The following is a 17,802-nucleotide window of genomic DNA, read 5'->3' on the forward strand; positions in this document are numbered from 1 at the left end:
AAATTGACTATTTATTAAAACGACTCCGTGCTCTTTCTGTCCAGCTTTATCGTATAAAATACACTACACGTATAAACTTGCGTCAGACTGTGTATAGATCTCTAGGAGAATCTATCCTTAGATACGGCGTTTCAGTGTATGGTTCTTGTGCACCTTGTAAGATTAAGAAGGTAGATAGTTTCCTGTGCAGAATCTCCACTAATTTATTGTATGGCACTGCTCACGAGAAGTCCGACCATAACACCAGAATGGTTAAAGCAGGAGTTATTCCTCTGCATGACTTGTACTTACAGGTGGTAGTTCTGAGAAATTACTTTTCAGCACAGTTTAAACAGCCAGATAAAAAACCAGAGTCACTTAGGCATATAGCGCGTTATAAAGTTCCCAGGGTTTACACACATTATGGTAAAAGGACACGACAGTTCTATATACCCTACCATTTTAATAAACTACCTGCTCAGATGTTTGGTTGTGATTCGTTGACGGCTGTGAAATCTGGACTGCAAGCGTGGTTTGAAAGTTTCAAAGAAAGGAAATACTGATTTGCTTTGTAATTTCTATATTGTTTTTAAATTTGTGTTCCATTTATTAACTGCAGATTTTCTTTGCTTTACATAATTCTCAATCGTTAAATTTGTTGACTGAACTATATGTAATATTTCGACTTTGTGTTATTGCTTTTTTTTTCGTCTTTCTTCTTCTTCTTTTTCTTTATGGATTGTAAAGTGTGCACTTTCAGCGCTAAATTTGTATTCACCGCATGCTGTTGTGACTGCCGTGGCCCGCCCACAAGCGCTTGCGCTTCTGCGGGCACACGCTATGTACTGTGTATATATATCTTGCAATAAAATTCCTGTATGTATGTATGTAAACTGTATTCGGCGAAGAATGCGAGCTTCACGGATCGATAAGGATGAGTGCGGTGGTGGTAAATCAGCTAAATCCAATTTTTGCTGCGCGTAGTATTCGTCGACAGTACGTTTGTAAGCCCTGACCGCCTGCTCCGTCGGTGGGCTCGTCCATGAGATCCCCGGCGCCCGGTGTATAGTTTCGCAGTCAAGCTGGTGAGCCAGCTCATTGCCGGGGATGCCCATGTGACCAGGGATCCACCGAAGGGTCACCGGTCGTGGGCTTAATGCTAAGAGGGCGGCATCTAAGGCCGATCGAGTAGGGAAAGGGAGGGCTCTTTCATGGAAGGCACGCAGAGCTGCCTGCGAGTCTGTATAGACAACGTATTGGGGGGCGGGGGGCAGAGTGGCAAAGTGTGTGATGGCATCGGCGATCCCGTGTATTTCTAGGGCGAGTGTGGAGGGTGGGGAGGTGTATGGACCGGTTGTGTGAGTGCTGGTTGTAGAGAGGGAAGGGTGGAGGAAGAAGGCTGCTGTGGAGCCCGCGGTTTCCGTGAGACAGGCGTCTGTGTAGGCCACCGCCGCAGCGTCCAAAGGTGGCTTTTGGTTGTATGCGTATGCTTGGCGGCGGCCTGCGTGTGTGTGTGCGGACATGTTGCGTGGAATGGGTGCGAGGCGGAGGTTAGGGGGATAGATCGGAGACTGCGGTGGCTCTGGGAAAGAGATGGGTGCGTAGGGAGCCTGGGAAAGTATCCACCGTCCAGCTGGTGTACTGGACAAGCGGATGATTTGTCTCTCCCGGTGCAGGTTAAGGAGGGCTTGAAGAGGGTGGAAGAGGCGTGTTCTGTACAGGGTGTCTGTAGAAGCCTGAGAGGGGAGTCCTAGTGTTGCTTTATATAGTGTATAGCGGGTTAGTTTGTCTTGTTGTGTGCTTGTAAGTAAGCAGTAAGGTATGTAGTACAGGAATTTGTTCAGAGCCAGCGCTTGAGCAAGGCGGCTGGCGTGTGTCTCAGAGACGCCGGCATGTCTTAAAACTACGCGGCGCAGTAAGTGTGTTACTGAGTGGCATGTGCCTATGGACTGATTGATGGCAGAGGTGAAAGTGTTGGAGTTGAGTGGCATACCCAGGATGCGACAAGATTCGACGCGGGGGATGCGCTGTCCGTCAAGGGTGAGGGAAATGGAGGGGTTCATCGTCCGTTGATATTTACTGCGTGTTATGAGTAAAAGTTCTGATTTCTCCGGAGCGGGTTGCAGGCCCGCTTGGGAGAGGTGTGAGGAAATGGTGTTAAGTGCATGTTGTAGTGTGGTTTGGACCTCTCCCGGTGAGCCAGTGGTGACCCACAAGGTGAGATCGTCTGCATAGAAGACGAAATGAAGGTTGGGAATATCGGCTAAGGCTCGGGCGAGTGGGACCATGCCTAGGTTAAAGAGGATGGGAGAGAGGACGGCACCTTGTGGAGTGCCACGAGTGAGTGGGATTGGGTTAGACAGTTTGTCGAGGTAGCGGAAACGGGCAGAGCGGTGGGAGAGGAAAGCTCTTATGTAATTGTGCATGCTGTGTCCGCACTGCGTATCAGCTAGTATGGTGAGGATGTGGTCGTGTGAAATGTAGTCGAAAGCCTTGCGTATGTCAACGGTTACTAAGGCTTTGACCTGCACAGCGTCTGAGGCATTTGAGTTAAAGAAAGTGTGTTGAAGGAGAAGGAAAAGGAAAAGGTCTTGTGTGGATAGTGCTCGGCGAAATCCAATGAGGGTGTGGGGGAGATAGTCGGTGGCTTGAAGATGGGAAGTGAGGCGGGCAAGCACCATGTGCTCCATGAGCTTGCCCACGCAGGAGGTAAGGGAAATAGGACGGAGGTTACTGATGCTGGAGGGTTTATTGGGTTTCTGTATGAATGAGACCAGGGACGATGTCCAGTCGACTGGCAGGGTGCCAGAGGCCCAGGCGTCGTTGATGACATGAAGAAGAAATGTGTTGTCTTCGGGGGGAAGGTTCTTGAGAGTTTTGTATGTGATTTTGTCTGCACCGGGGGCAGAGTGTGTGTTACAACGCGCGAGTGCTGTGTCGAGTTCTGTGTGCGTGAAGGGGCTGTCTAGTGCGGGAAGGGCTGGACCATGATATGGTGAGTTTAAAGAGGATTGTGAGGGTGGGAAATAAAGTTTTTGGAGGTCAGTGAAAACCTCTGTTGGAGTATGGGAGGTGAAGAGGCGTTCAAGAGTGGGTGTGGGATGAGGTTGAGGCCCGAGAAGGGAGCGGAGAAGGTACCAGGATGATTTTTGATGTAAAGTTCCGTCTAAGCGGTCGCATGTTCGTGTCCAGTGTTCGGTGTCGAGTGTCTTGCAGTGGGAGATAATGTCGTTGCGGAGTGCTTGTATTCTGTCGCGGAGCTGTGTGTTGTGTGGTTGTGTAGCTAATGTGCGTTGGAGACGTTTGCTCCGCTTCCACAATCGTAGAAGGTGAGGATCAGTGTTGTCACGGGGAGTAGGATTAGAAATTTCACGTGTTGCCCATGACTGGGTGTTTCTGAGATCATCGACCCATGAAGCGTAGTCGGAGGGGTTAGATGGGGGTGTGGGTAAGAACCGGCGAAAGTGTGACCACGAAGTGTGTCGCACCTTTGCCCTGCGTCGGGGGTGTTGTGTGGGGATGTTGATGACAAGGATGGAATGGTCGCTAAGTAGGTATGTGTCAGTATTGTGCCAAGTAACATGTGGAATGCATAGAGCGAAGGTCAGGTCGGGTGTGGTGTCTCTGTGATAGGAGGAACCCTGTCTAGTGGGGCGTAAAAAGTCCTTCAGCAAAGAGTAGTGTCGAGAGTATATATGATCGTGGAGCAAACGCCCTGCTTTTTGTGTGGTTGTGTAGCCCCACTGTGTGTGTGGTGCGTTGAAGTCGCCTGCCACAAGGAGCGGGGAAGTGATGGTTTGGAGGAAGTCGAAAAGGTGGGGTAGAAGGAAATGCTGTTTGGGGGCGTTATAGAAGTTAACGAGAATAGTGGGAGGGGATGTAGGTGCAAGGAAGAGCTCGACGGCAACTAGATGCTGTGCGAGTATATCAGGAATTTGGAGGACTGATAATTTGAGGTCTCTTCGGATATATGTTGAGACCAGCGGTGTTCGATCCGTAGAACTCGCATGAATCGCTTTGTATCCCGGGAGCGTATTCGCCAACTGCAGCCTGTACAGCCACAAGGCTTGAAACCACGGTGAATTGATCACGGTGACTGAAGATTGTCACAACGGCTTACCTAAAAGGGATAATAAATCCTCTTAAACGGCGTTATATGCCACTAAGCATCACGATTTGCGACCTAAAAGGGAAAAAATGGAAAAAAATGAAATTAAAAAAAACAGTAAAATTACAGTACAGAGAGCGGAGTCGAACGGCCGACCTTCCATACGCGACACGTGCCTTTAATCCACTGCGCCATAGCGGCGATGTCAAGCCGTCGTTCTGAATGAATATTTATAACCAGCCTTAATGTGGCTGCTACCTGCCGGTGGGCGGCGCTGTCATCGCTGGCTGTACCGGCTGCATTTGGCGAACACGCATCCCGGGAAGGTGCGTTCGCCTCTGGTTTCCTGGAGTAGGAGACCAGAGGGTGGGTGTGTAAGGGTGAGGAGATGTTGGGAAAGGGGCGTACGTGCCGTGCGGATGCATCGGCAGTCCCACTGGAGAAAGCTATGGAATGGGGGGCGTGTCATAGTCTGATATGTCCTCTGGGTGGGGGCTGTGAGGACGGCCACAGGGCTTTTTCTTTTTAAGGATTGGGGAGTCAGATGGGGAGGAGAGGGCTGTAAGTGTATGCTGAATCTGTTCTATGAATTCCGCCTGCTTGGCGGCGGCGTTGGAGAGTGTAGTGACTAGAGCTGTGAGTTGAGTTATCTGCAGTGTTTGTGCCTGTATTTGTTGTTCCAGGGCCTCTTGGCGTTGTGGTATGGTGTCAAAGAGGGAGGCGAGGTGGTTCATGCGTGTCTCAAGGGCCTGCATGTCAAGTTGAAGCTGGGCTAGGGTATCGGATTTATCGGGTTGGGGGGTGACGGAGTGTGCTTGTGCGGGTTGGGGAGTTGAGGGAGTGGGAAGTGGCCCACCTGAATGCTGTCGCGAGGCTGGTGGTTCTTGGCTCAGGACGCTGGCGGCATCCGTACTGGAGGATGGGAAGAGACAGACGATCGCCAGCAGCTTTAACAGAACCAGCTCTCAGGGCGCGTGAGCCAACCCTCACCTCTTTGTCTTCTGATGCCACCTGGTGGCATTATTCCCCCTCCTGAAAAAAAAGAAAAGGAAAACGGAAAACCATTACGACACCACGAGCTAACTGAAGGGAGTAGGGGAACAACAATCGAAGGGGCAAAATGACAGGAGGAATATGGGCCTGTGCGAAAAAAAAAACAAAAGCAGAAACAACTGTAGAAGCGCTGTCAGTGCGTGAAAAGGGCTTCATACGGAGTACGTGCACTACTTCAGGCTGGAGTCGATGGCGCGCACTCTGTACAGAACCGTCGAGCAGAAGTCACATCCGTGATGCGATGCAACACTCTGTAGGGGCCAAAGTAGCGGGATAGGATTTTTTCCGACAAGCCTGGGCAAAGGACAGGGGTCCATACGCACACTTGGTCGTCCGGTTGATACTCGACGGGGCGATGTCGCTGGTTGTAGCGGCGTGCATCTGTGCCCTGTTGCCTCCTGATGTGCATGCGGACGAGTTGGCGGGCTTCCTCCGCGTTTTGGACAAATTCTTCGCGGTGTGGCGTGAGCGCCCAGTCGTCGGCAGTGCATGAAAACATGGCAACCAACATGGTGGGGACATCACGCCCATAAACAAGGCGAAATGGCGTAGAGCGAGTGGTTTCTTGTACGGCCGTATTGTACGCGAAAGTCACGTATGGAAGGATCTCGTCCCAAGTCTTATGCTGGATGTCTACGTACATAGCGAGCATGTCTGCTATGGTTTTGTTGAGAATCTCTGTGAGCCCATTTGACTGCGGGTGGTAGGCAGTAGTCTTGGGATGGCTGGTATGACTCAACTTGAATACGTCGTGCATAAGCTGCGCTGTGAATGCCGTTCCCCGATCGGTGATTGCTTTGGACGGGGCGCCGTGTCGCAAAACAATGCGATGCATGAAGAACTGTGCGATTTTAGACGATGTGCCACGCGGCACCGCTTTGGTTTGGGCACAGCGTGTCAGGTAGTCTGTGGCGACAATTATCCACTTATTGCCGGCCGACGATAGAGAGAATGGGCCGAGAAGATCCATGTCGACTTGTTCAAAGGGCGTCCGAGGTGGTGCAACTGGTTGGAGTAAACCCGTGGGCTTGAGGGGAGGTGACTGGAGGCGCTGGCACTAACGGCAACCTCGGACGTAGCGGCGGATGGTGGCAGCAAGTTTTGGCCAATAATAGGCCTAATAGGCCTTGCGTACTCGAGCGAGAGTGCGTGTAAACCCCAAGTGACCAGAGGTGGGCTCATCGTGAGAGGTAAAAAGGATGTCGGCACGGAGGTCTGCCGGCACGACGAGGAGATAGGCGCGGTCACCGTGGCTAGAGTTTTTCTTGAACAGGATGCTATTGCCCATGCAAAAAGAGGAGAGGTTCCGGGAAAACTCCCGGGGTATGGTAGCACTATGGCCCTCCAAAAGGTCAATGACGGGTCGTAAGCTGATCCCATCTCGCTGCCTCACCATTACGTCGGAATCGCTGACCACACTCCAAGGAAACGACTGTCGTCCTCTATGCTGTCATCAGTTAGGTCGACTGGTGCGCGGGAGAGCGTGTCGGCCTCTTGGTGCTTGCGTCCACATTTATAGGCTATGATATAGTCAAATTCCTGGAGGCGGAGGCTCCACCTGGCTAAGCGGCCTGATGGGTCCCGTAGATTGGCAAGCCAGCACAAGGAATGGTAGTCTGTGACGACTTTGAAATGGCAGCCGTAGACGTAGGGTTGAAACTTCGTCGTGGCCCACACAACAACGAGGCACTCCATCTCCGAGGTAGAGTAGTTAATTTCGGCGCGAGACAGAATGCGACTCGCATATGCAATCACGCGTTGCACGCCGTCTTAGTGTTGGACTAATTGACTAATTTCCTACAACTGTAGGAACCTGCCGCCGCGGTGGCTCAGTGGTTATGGTGCTCGGCTGCTGACCCGAAAGACGCGGGTTCGATCCCGGCCGCGGTGGTTGAATTTCTTTGGAGGAGAAATTCTAGAGGCCCGTGTACTGTGCGATGTCAGTGCACGTTAAAGAACCCCAGGTGGTCGAAATTTCCGGAGCCCTCCACTACGGCGTCTCTCATAGCCTTAGTCGCTTTGGGACGTTAAACCCCATAAACCAAACCAAACCAAACCATCGTTGTAGGAACCGGAAATTCGGCCGCGGCGGCAGTTTTGTTGGGATCGGGTTAGACACCGGCAGCGCTCACAACGTGGCTGAGAAACTTCAGTTGTTCGTAGCCGAAGTAGCATTTTTCGGGTTCGAGTGTTAAATTTGCCGACCGTAGGGCATCTAATACAGTCCGCAGGCGTTTAAGATGTTCGTCAAAGGTTTCAGAGAATACGATCACGTCATCCAGGTAAACTAAAGTTCGCCATTTGAGGCCAGCGAGAACTGTGTCCATCATTCGCTGAAACGTCGCCGGCGCTGAACAGAGGCCGAAGGGCCACAATTTAAATTCATATAGACCGTCGGGAGTAATGAAGGCTGTTTTTTCCCGGACCCGTTCATCGACCTCAGTCTGCCAGTACCCGCTCTTTAAATCAATCGAGGAAAATATTTGGCGCGGCGAAGGCGGTCGAGCGAGTCGTCTATGTGGGGCAGTGGGTATACGTCCTTTTTAGTAATGGTGTTCAACTTCCTGTAATCGACGCAAAAGCGCAGCGTTCCAGCCTTCTTCTTAACTAAAACAGCAGGCGACGACCAATGACTCTGAGATGGTTGAATAATAACGTCATTGAGCATCTCCTTCACTTGTGTTTGGATGGCCTCGCGTTCTTTAGGTGAAATACAGTACGGCTGTTGGCGCATGGGGCGCGCATCTTCACTCGTGATGATACGGTGTTTCGTAATGGCTGTGTGTTGAACTTTCGAAGAAGACGCTAAGCAGGCTGTGTATTGGTGTAGTAAGGTACGGAGAGCGCGGCGTCGAACCTGTGACAGCCCTAAGCTGTGTCAGTTTGATGGAGAGACATGTTCGAAAATTCCACGGCTGTGCACGCAAAACGTTCAGAAACATCATCAGCTAATTGGTTGGCGAACGCAGTCGTTGTGGCGCGGAAGACGTGCCGAAGTTCGTGTGTGAAATTTGTAACCAGTAATTTGGTCCTACCATTGCGGATGTGGATGAGGCTTCGGGCCGTACAAATGTCGTGTGTCAGCAACATTGATACATTGCCTTCGGCAACTGCTGTCCCGTCACGGAGCCCATCGCAGTCGACAGCGACAAAAACACTGGAGCGTGGCGGGATCAGAACACTCTCGGAGGAAACGCGAAGGGCGGAGCGACATGGGCGAGTGTGAGAAGTGTCATCGGCGTTGTCTGTAGAAAAAGTAACTGTGCGCTGGCGGAGATCGATGATGGCCCCATTCTCACGGAGGAAGTCAACTCCCAGGATCGGGTCACGAAAACAATCACGGAGAACCAGGGAGCTGACAACGAACGTGGAGTTGCGGATCTGGACCCGAGCTGTACACTGGCCAAGCGGGGGGGGGGGGCGATGTGGCCGCCAGCCGTGCGGATCTGCGTGCCAGCTGGACCATGGTGTCGTAACTTTCTTTAGAAGAGCTGCCAATTTGCCGCTTAAAATGGAAAAATCGGCTTGGGTGTCCAGTACCGGGCTAATGTTGTGACCGTCCATGAGTACAGGTATGTCGAGTAAAAACCGGTCCTCATGTTCTGAAGCTGTGGACGCCGATACTGGCGGGCTCTGGCATCGTGTTTTTTTCATGGTGGATGCCTCTTCGACGAATTCCGCGACGGTTTTGGGTGAGTTCCGTACGAGGCCCGCAAAGAGTTGTTCTTTAACTTATCGCATAGGCAACTTCGCCTTCTCTTCTCCCTTCATGTTTGCGTCGGCCCGCCGGAAGAGACGCTTCAGCTCCTCAGTGTAGACTACAACGGTCTCGTTTGGGTGTTGTATGCGAGACTGAAGGAGCTGCTGGGCTCTCTCCTTTCGCACGACGTTTGTGAAAGTCTTGAGAAGCTTCTCCTTGAAGGTTTCCCAGTTCGTCACGCTAGCTTCCTAATTCTCAAACCAGATTCTTTCTGGTCCCTCCAAAGCGAAGAAGACGCGATGTCGTCCCGTTGCTGCCAGCCGATGTTCGCGTTGTGGGGGGGACTGTAGAGCGTCGAGTTCCAGGACCCCGCCGCCGGAGGTCGCTGTCATTAGTTTTCCCGGCGAGGGCTCGGCGACCGGCCTTGCGCTGGTCGTGAGAAGTGATGGCTTGCCGATGATGATGGCGGTCGGCGAGGTGACGGGGATCTTGACTGCCGTCGCTCGGAGGGTGGCAGACGCTGCAGAGGCAAGTACTCTTCAATGTTGCGGGGTCGTTGACCAAATGGAGTTCTGGGCGCGTCGGCGGGGAAGCCCTGCAGGGCGAGCTCACGATATGGGCACTGACAGAAGAGATGGCCGGGCTCTACACAGTGGAAGTACAAACGTCTTCCGTCGGGGCCACGCCAGACGTCCGCCTTGCGCAGAGGTGGTCGATCATTCGGCAAGTACTGCGCCGGCTGCACGGAAGGTAGCGGGACGTGATGGCCAGGAAAAAATGACGCAGATGCTGGGGCAGGGCGTCGCAGGGCCTCAGCGTATGTCGGGCGGTGGAAGTCATTCCGGTAGGGCTGAGGTTTGTCACCCAGCAGCGGAGGTCTGATCACTTGCTGCGCCTCCTCGCGGATGACGCTAGCAAGAGAGCAGACCGCTGGCTGCGGCGCACCGCAAATCTTCTGGAGCTATGCACGTACAATAGAGAGGACCATGTCCCGTAGGAGGTCAGGGTTGTGTCTGAATGCCGGGAAGGACTCTGTCAGGGAAGCAGTGAGTACTGGCCTGTCGTATACGGTGGAACGCATCTGAAGAACCTGCTCCATTGTAACCGCCTCCGTCAAAAACTCGGCTACAGTACCGGGGGGCGGGGGGGGGGGGGGGTGTTGCGTACGAGGCCAGCGAAAAGTTGTTCTTTGAGTCCGCGCATTATTTAATTGGCGGAGCTTTTTGTCTTCCGACATAGCAGGGTCAGCTGTCTGGAACAGCCGCGTCATGTCTTCAACATACATGCTGACAGTCTCATTGTGCATCGGTATGCAGGACTGCAGAGCCCGCTGAGCTCGTTCCTGACGATCCGCGCTGGTATATGTCTAGAGCAGACGACGGCGGAGCTCATGTCATGACGTCCGAACTTCTTCACGATTCTCGTACCACGTACGAGCGCCGTCTTCCAGACTGAAGAAGACATTCCAAAGCTTTGCGGCGTCGTCCCACTGATTGAAAGATGCGACGCGTTCAAACTGCATGAGCCAGTCTTCCACGTCCTCAAGCTGACTGCCATCGAAGGGCTTCGGTACTCGTGGGTTCTGAAGAGTGTAGTAATGAGTACCTTGCATGGCTGGTCGTGGGGCAGGCGCCGAAGTAGAATTCAGTGGCCCGTGCTCAGGGGATGGTAGTCCTAGGTTGCGACGACTGACTCCATGAACTGGTGTGTCGACCGGCAGAGGCGCGAGGTCCGCAGTGCGAGGAGGTGTATTTAGATTTAGGCTAAGTAAGGAGAAGTGCAGGCTAAAAAGCAGAATTTAGGTCACTGACCAGTAACGGATGAGTTTGTTCTGACCGGCAGCTAAAAATATTCAGCGCTTATTTGTGACTTAACTATTTTAGAAAGGTAGTTATTCCGTGTCTAGGAGATCGACATTTCCGTTAGGCACAATTTTATTGGAGCACGTGATTACAAGTGTTTTTTTTTTCAGCCTGTACATATTCTAGAATTTCGTGGTAGCAATAATTGAGTGCTGCTATGATGGTCAAGCAACCGAAGTTTAAATGCAAGGAGCGTGAGGCGTCGGTGAATGTGAAAGAAACACGGTTCGAATCGGTAGAGGAGGCCGAAGGCGCGGATTTTATGCGAAAATGTTCCGTATGAAGTCAACACCTGGAAAGGGCTTACGAACCGAACACAAAACTAGCTTTACGCATGGACGCTCCCGAAAGAGAGCTGCAGGTAGGGAGGGCAGAGAAACGCAAACTTCAAGAACAGCTTCGTTAGTTGGAAGAAAAAATAGCTGACAATGCCATCGAAAGCTATATTGGCGGACTTTTCAGCGCCAGACACATGGATGGGTCGTGCACTGGCGCGGACAGCGATCAGAAAGTACGTCGGGCAGGTTCAGACAGGAACAGGTTAGCACAGGTGGCAGCTAGGAAGTCCGGGGGCGATGGAGGGAAGGAAAACAAGATCAACCCGAAGAAGGAGGTCTCAGTCACTGAAAAGAGGCAGCAGAGTCAGGAAGTTAAAAGGATGAAGAGAGTACCCTAGCGCTTACCGCTGATTACTCAAACGTGAGGAGGTGCAAAAGAGCTATAATGGAGCGTGTAAAGGGGGATAGGCAAGCAGCAGTCGGGGTATCCTAGGGGAGGACAACAGATGCCATTCTGAGAGAGACAAAGAGTGAGTTTTCTGAGAAAGTTGCAGGGCGTAATTTGGAAATGGTAGCCGCAGGGCTAAATGACGTCTTGAATGGTAACGCTCCATAAGTAGCGGAAAGATGAGCTGGGAGAGTTGAGGGTATAAGGGCGACAGCACAAGGGCAGGTCATGGTATGCACTGCGCCGGAGGTGCAAGGACGGACCGAAGAGGTTGCCAAGGACGTGTTGACTCTTAATCGAGAGATAAGGAAGGTAAGGCTGGAGAAAGGCTTTGAAGTGCCATCTGCACAGAGCAGGCTTTGGCAGAGGCTCTACATCAGATGGAATCCACTTTAGTGGGATCGTTGGAGCACAGATGGGCTGGCGCCTGGCAGGTCGGACGGTCGCTTTCTAGGGGGGGGGGGGAGGGGGGTGTGAACGGCGGGTCACGGCGCAGGAGTAGGTACAGCAGCTTGGGCATGTTGGTTATTCATTTGTGACGGAACAGCGCAAAACACCGGGACAAGAGACAAGCGCTGTCTCTTGTCCCGGTGTTTTGCGCTGTTCCGTCACAAAGGAGTAGGTAGAAGAGTCGTAGACGGTTTAACAATGGCGGCTCAGCCAAGCAATTTGACCACTTGGAGGTCCAGGAAGCAAACTACTAAAAAAATGGCTGAGGCTTAATTTGGTTAACCCTGGTCAGATGCGAAGCATATTGATGGCTAGGCTAGGTAATACATGGCTTTCCTTGGTTATTGGCGCGTGACGGCGATCTGTCGTGACGTCATGTGTCACGTGGTATGTCACATGGTGTGTCGTCACTGTACCACGTGGTCTGCACGGCGTGCAACCACAGCGACGGCGCGAGGTTGACCCTCATCTTCTCTGTCGTGACGTCATGTGTCACGTGGTATGTCACGTGGTGTGACGTCACTGTACCACGTGGTGTGCACGGCGTGTAACCACGGCGAAGGGCTGTAGTGTACCTCCGTCTTCCTCTGTCCTGACGCCATGTGTCACGTGGTGTGACGTCACTGTACCACGTGGTGTGCACGGCGTGTAACCACGGAAACCTGTTCTTCGGCTGGCAACCGCGGTCGTTCATCACCAGCGATACCACTATCAGCGCCGGCCACACGGAATTCATCACCAATTCAATTGCCCTAGAAGCATGCGAGGAAACTGTGCAACATTGCTTAAGTAGTTTACTCTTAATTCTTTCCGGGGATGTGGAAACAAACCCGGGACCTGATTCTAATGACATCCTGGCTACTGTGCTGGAGACTGTACAAAGGATCGAATCCGGCCAAGATGGAATTCGAAGTGATTTGAGAGAGTTGAAGCAGTGGCAAGCGTCAGTAGGCATTGAACTGAAGCAGTTGTCTTCTAGACTTCGCAGTGTTGAAGTGGACGTTTCAGATATAAAAAACAATCCCGCTACGTCTTCGGCTGATTCTCCTGGTTCAGTTTCCAGCGTCATCTCTGACCAGCTCAGAATTATTGAATCACGTTGTAATGACGCGGAAAACAGGCTGAGACGCTGCAACTTGCTTTTTTTCGGCCTTTCCGATGACATATCTGAGACATGGCCAAGTGCTGAAACGAAAGTGATTGACCTGTGCAAGAATGAATTGGACATTACAGTAGATTCATCGCAAATAGAACGGGCGCACCGCATTGGTAAATACGACCCGGAAAAGTGCAGGTCAGTGATGGTAAAATTGACATTGTTTAAGGACAAACAACAGACCATTGGGAACGGCATCAAGCTGAAAGGAACTAACTACGCTGTGCGCGAAGATTTTTCCTTTCAGACACGACTGGCTAGAAAGAAGTTGATCGAATTTTCCAAACCACAAAAAGTTCCGTACAAGCTAACTGTCGATAAGCTGAGAATAAACGATAGTGTTTACGTGTACGACGCCGCTAATGACACCGTAAAACTATCTTCCGCATAGGTAAGGTGTTGCTCGGCTACACGTGTCATCAGGAAAGAACGAACATCTTACCGCAATAACCCCGCGCAATCGCAGCTCTCCTTACTTTTCAATAACATACACAGCATTCTTCCTAAGCGCATCGAACTTTGTTCATACCTTGACAATTGTGAATGCGACATTTTAATACTAACCGAAACGTGGCTCCATAAATATATTAGGAACAATGAAGTCTTGCCTGATATAGACAGTTTCACTATCTACAGAAACGATAGGAGCGACAGAAGAGGAGGAGGGGTGTTGATTGCTGCTAAAAAGCATATAACTTCTTTTCCCTAGTAAATTAGAAATTTTGTGGGTTTGCATCACATCTCCATCTTCCAAGTATCTTCTTGGAGTTTGTTACAGACCACCAGATAGTCCGCAATCATTCGTCTCCGATCTACATGATAACCTAACTGAAGCAAAAGCTAAATTTCCAAAAGGAAGTATTTGTCTACTAGGTGACTTCAACTTTCCCGAAATTGACTGGCCGAGCTTAAGTTTGAGAACACGTGATAGCACTAATTTTGTTCAACTAACTCTCGATTTCTCTTTGGTCCAAATAGTCGAAAAATCTACCCGAGGAAACAACCCTGTTGAAAATTCCAGCCAAAGTCTTGCTGGATTTTACGCTGGTCACGTTGGAGAAAACGGTGGGCCGATTGGAAGTGTTGGTTTCCACGTTGGAGAAAACGGTGGGTCGATTGGAAGTGTTGGTTTCCACGTTGGGTGCTGGTGGAGCGAATGGGAGAGATGGTGGATGCACTAATGGCGGCGTTAGGCCACGCTGGATGGAGTGGAAATTGTGGTGGTTGCACTGGCACCTCCAGTACACAATATTGGGCTGAATGGAAACCACGCTGGACACTTCAGTGAACATGATGGGACGGGATGGGCTTGGTGGTGTCCATCGTGGTTCTCTCGATGGGCCTGGCAGGCAACACTGGACTGTGTGGAAACCACGGTGGGAGCCTATGGATATGTACATACTTGTTGGGCATGGCACAAACCATGGCTGCATTTAAATGGCCGATGCTGGGCAGCAGATACTGCATGCATGTGCCTATATGGTTGACAAAATGAAACTCATAAATGCACTAACAATCTCAGTGGGTCAAATCCATCAAATGTACACTTGGCACTCCAGGCTGTTAGAATAAATACTGCATGACAAAATTCTTTTTTTACATGTGCATATGTTGACTTGACAATTTCACAAATATTTCAAAACTAACGATTTATATACTGGGGCTTAGAATACCATTAGTAAAATATTTGTGAAAAAGTTTAACTTAATTTTTTACAAAATGAAGTTAAACTTCATTTTGTTTACATAGCCCTGCATGCCTGAATCCAAACACAATTTCATTCAGAAAATTTTATTGAGCGTGATTTTCAAGACATTCCCAATTCAATTAACAAATTGTTAAGCACATAACTGGCCACATATCTGCTTTGTACAAGGGTTTTGAATACAAATATATACACAGAATATTTCTACAAGGTTGATTGCACAGCACACTTATACACGCACCTTCATACACAATTATCAGTACAACACTTTTTCAAAACAGAAATGCAGATATATTCGAGGTCTGCTAGAAAAGTATCCGACCTTTTGCCGGAGAAAAAAAACTGGCATAAGTGGAGCGTTGGAAACCTAATCACCTTCAAAGTAGTCTCCTTGGGACTCCACATACTTCTTCCAGTGGTGCTGCCATTGTTGGAAGTATTCAGAAAAGGCCCCTTTCGGAATGGAGTTTAGCTCAGCTGTCGTTGCATCCATAATGTCCTCTCGTCTGAAATCGCGCTCCTTCAATGGCCTCTTGATTTTGGGAAGCAGCCACAAGTCACAGGGGGTCATATCAGGAGAGTAAGGAGTCTGTTGAACTACAGCAGTCTGGTTTTTGTCGAAAAAATTGTGAATTTAGTGCGAGGAATGTGCAGGAGCATTGTCATGATGGATGCACCAATTTCCTGTTGACCTCAGCTTCGGCCTCTTGCGCCGCACAGCACTACGCAGGCGACGGAGGACATCCCTGTAGTATTCTTTTGGTCAATGTTTACTTTGTGGGGTGCGTACGCGTGGTGTGCCACACAGAGGGAGTCAAAGAAAGCAGTCAGCATCACTCTGACATTGCTGCGCACTTGGCGGGCCTTCGTTGGTGTTGGTGACGTGGAATGCTGCCATTATGACATCTGGGATTTGGTTTCCGGGTCGTACCTGTACACCCAAGACTCATCACCAGCGATTATGGTGTTGATGAAGTCGGGGTGACTGTTTCTGGAATCCAGCATATCCTGTGAGTCTTCAACACGAAGCTGCTTCTGCTCCACCGTAAGCAGCTTCGGCGCGAATATCGCTGCATCTTTCTCCATGGCCAAATTTTCGGTGATAATGGAATGTTCAGAAAAATTGGTGATGTCCACCTCTTCCACAATTTCTCGGATAGTCACACGATGGTCCCGCGTCACCACAGCGCTCACTTCGGCAATGACCTGGCCATTTCGGCATGCTGATGGCCGACCGGAGCGTGGCTCTCTGTGCACTGATGTGCGGCCGTCTTTAAACCAATTGTACCATTGCCTAATCTGTGTGCTGCTCATAGCATTGTCACCGAAAGCCGTCTGAATATTTCGAATGGTTTCCACTTGGCTGTCGCCTAGTTTCTGGCAAAATTTGATGCAGCAGCGTTGCTCCTGTCGCTCCGCCATTTTCCTTGCAATAAAAAACCGACGAGAGCACTGCGCACTGCCTCACTCAAACGCTGCGTGCCAGTGACTGACGCCATCGGCAGGCGAGAAAAAATTTGTGCATGCGCACGAAGGTTCGAGGTAGGCTGGTGCAAGCGTGCTTCCATAAGGTTTTCGTAAAAAAAAAATAAAGTCGGATACTTTTCTAACAGACCTCGTATATATATATATATATATATATATATATATATATATATATTGCCACGTATCATTGTAGCCTCCGTTCGTTCACACAAGGCCGCAGAAAAAGGGTGTTATCATTTTTGTTCGTGACGCCAGAAGCGATCGGTCTAATCTCGATTGTTTACAGCCATGAACAGCTGCATCTACGTGTTTCCAGATTACTCTACATGATCTCGGCCTGTTATCTCGAAGTTTCCTTGACGGCTTTAAATTGAGCGATGCCGCGAGCAGTGGGCATTTGTAGTTCGACGACCGACGAGCACGCTTGTTGCTTACGCCGCCGCAGAGTGATTCAGTTCTTTTGCGGGCGCAAGTCAGCCCAAATAAAGAGCTTCGTTTCCAAGACTGGTTGGTGTCTTCCTGACCGCTGGAATGCCGTCACTACAACGTGACATCTGGTGGAGGTGCTAGGTGGTCTTTCATGTTCCGGACACCCCCTACAAGTCGTGACGCCAGCCCTCTGAGTCTTCTACTGCAGGACCCGAGTCCAGTTCACAGCGCAAGCCGACGCCTGCAAGGGGACGCACCAGAGTTCGGGATTCTGCCGGACCCTACCCGGAAGCGGAAGCCAGCAGGAACGTCCACCATGAGCTTGCCCCAGATGACCACTCCAGTCATTCTTCAGCAGCCCCGAGTGCCACCAACCTTCGACGCTTCGCCTGGCGCCGACCCCGAAGAATGTCTGGAACAGTTTGACCGTGTGGCTGTCTCTAACAACTGGGACGATGCCATGAAAATTAGGTACGTCTTCTTCGCCTTGGAGGGACCAGCAAGAATCTGGTTTGAGAATGAGGAAGCTAGCCTTACGGATTGAGAAATCTTCAAGGAGCAGCTTCTCAAGACCTTCACAAACGTCGTGAGAAAGGAGAGAGCCCAGCAGCTGCTACAGTCTCGCATACAAGACCCAAACGAGACCGTTGCAGTGTATACTGAGGAGATGAAGCGTCTCTTCCGGCGTGCCGACTCGAGCATGAAGGAGGAAGAAAAGGTCAAGCTGCTTATGCGAGGAGTTAAAGAGCAACTCTTTGCGGTCCTCGTACGAAACCCACCGAAAACCGTTGCGGAATTCGTCGAAGAGGCATCCACCATGAAAAAAAACTCTTGATGCCAGAGCCCGCCAGTATGACCGCCAGCAGCGCTTTTTGTCAGCAAACTGCCTGGACACCGTTAACAACTATAACCTGCGGGAGGTTATCCGTCAAGTTGTGCGAGAAGAGCTCCGATTGCTGCCAACGGGAACGCAGCCGCAGCTTTCATCACTCACTGACGTCGTCCGGGACGAGGTTCAACAGGCCTTGGGTGTGACGCCGACCACCACGCAGCCTGCGGAGCCCCCAACCATGACTTACGCCGCAGCAGTGCGCCGTCCTGCCCCTCGACGACGGGACCCAAGCCCCTATCGCCCTCAGCCAGCTGCGT

This window comes from Amblyomma mixtum, chromosome 10, assembly GCF_055824585.1.
Source record: "Amblyomma mixtum isolate Tamu chromosome 10, ASM5582458v1, whole genome shotgun sequence".
Lineage (NCBI taxonomy): Eukaryota > Metazoa > Arthropoda > Arachnida > Ixodida > Ixodidae > Amblyomma > Amblyomma mixtum.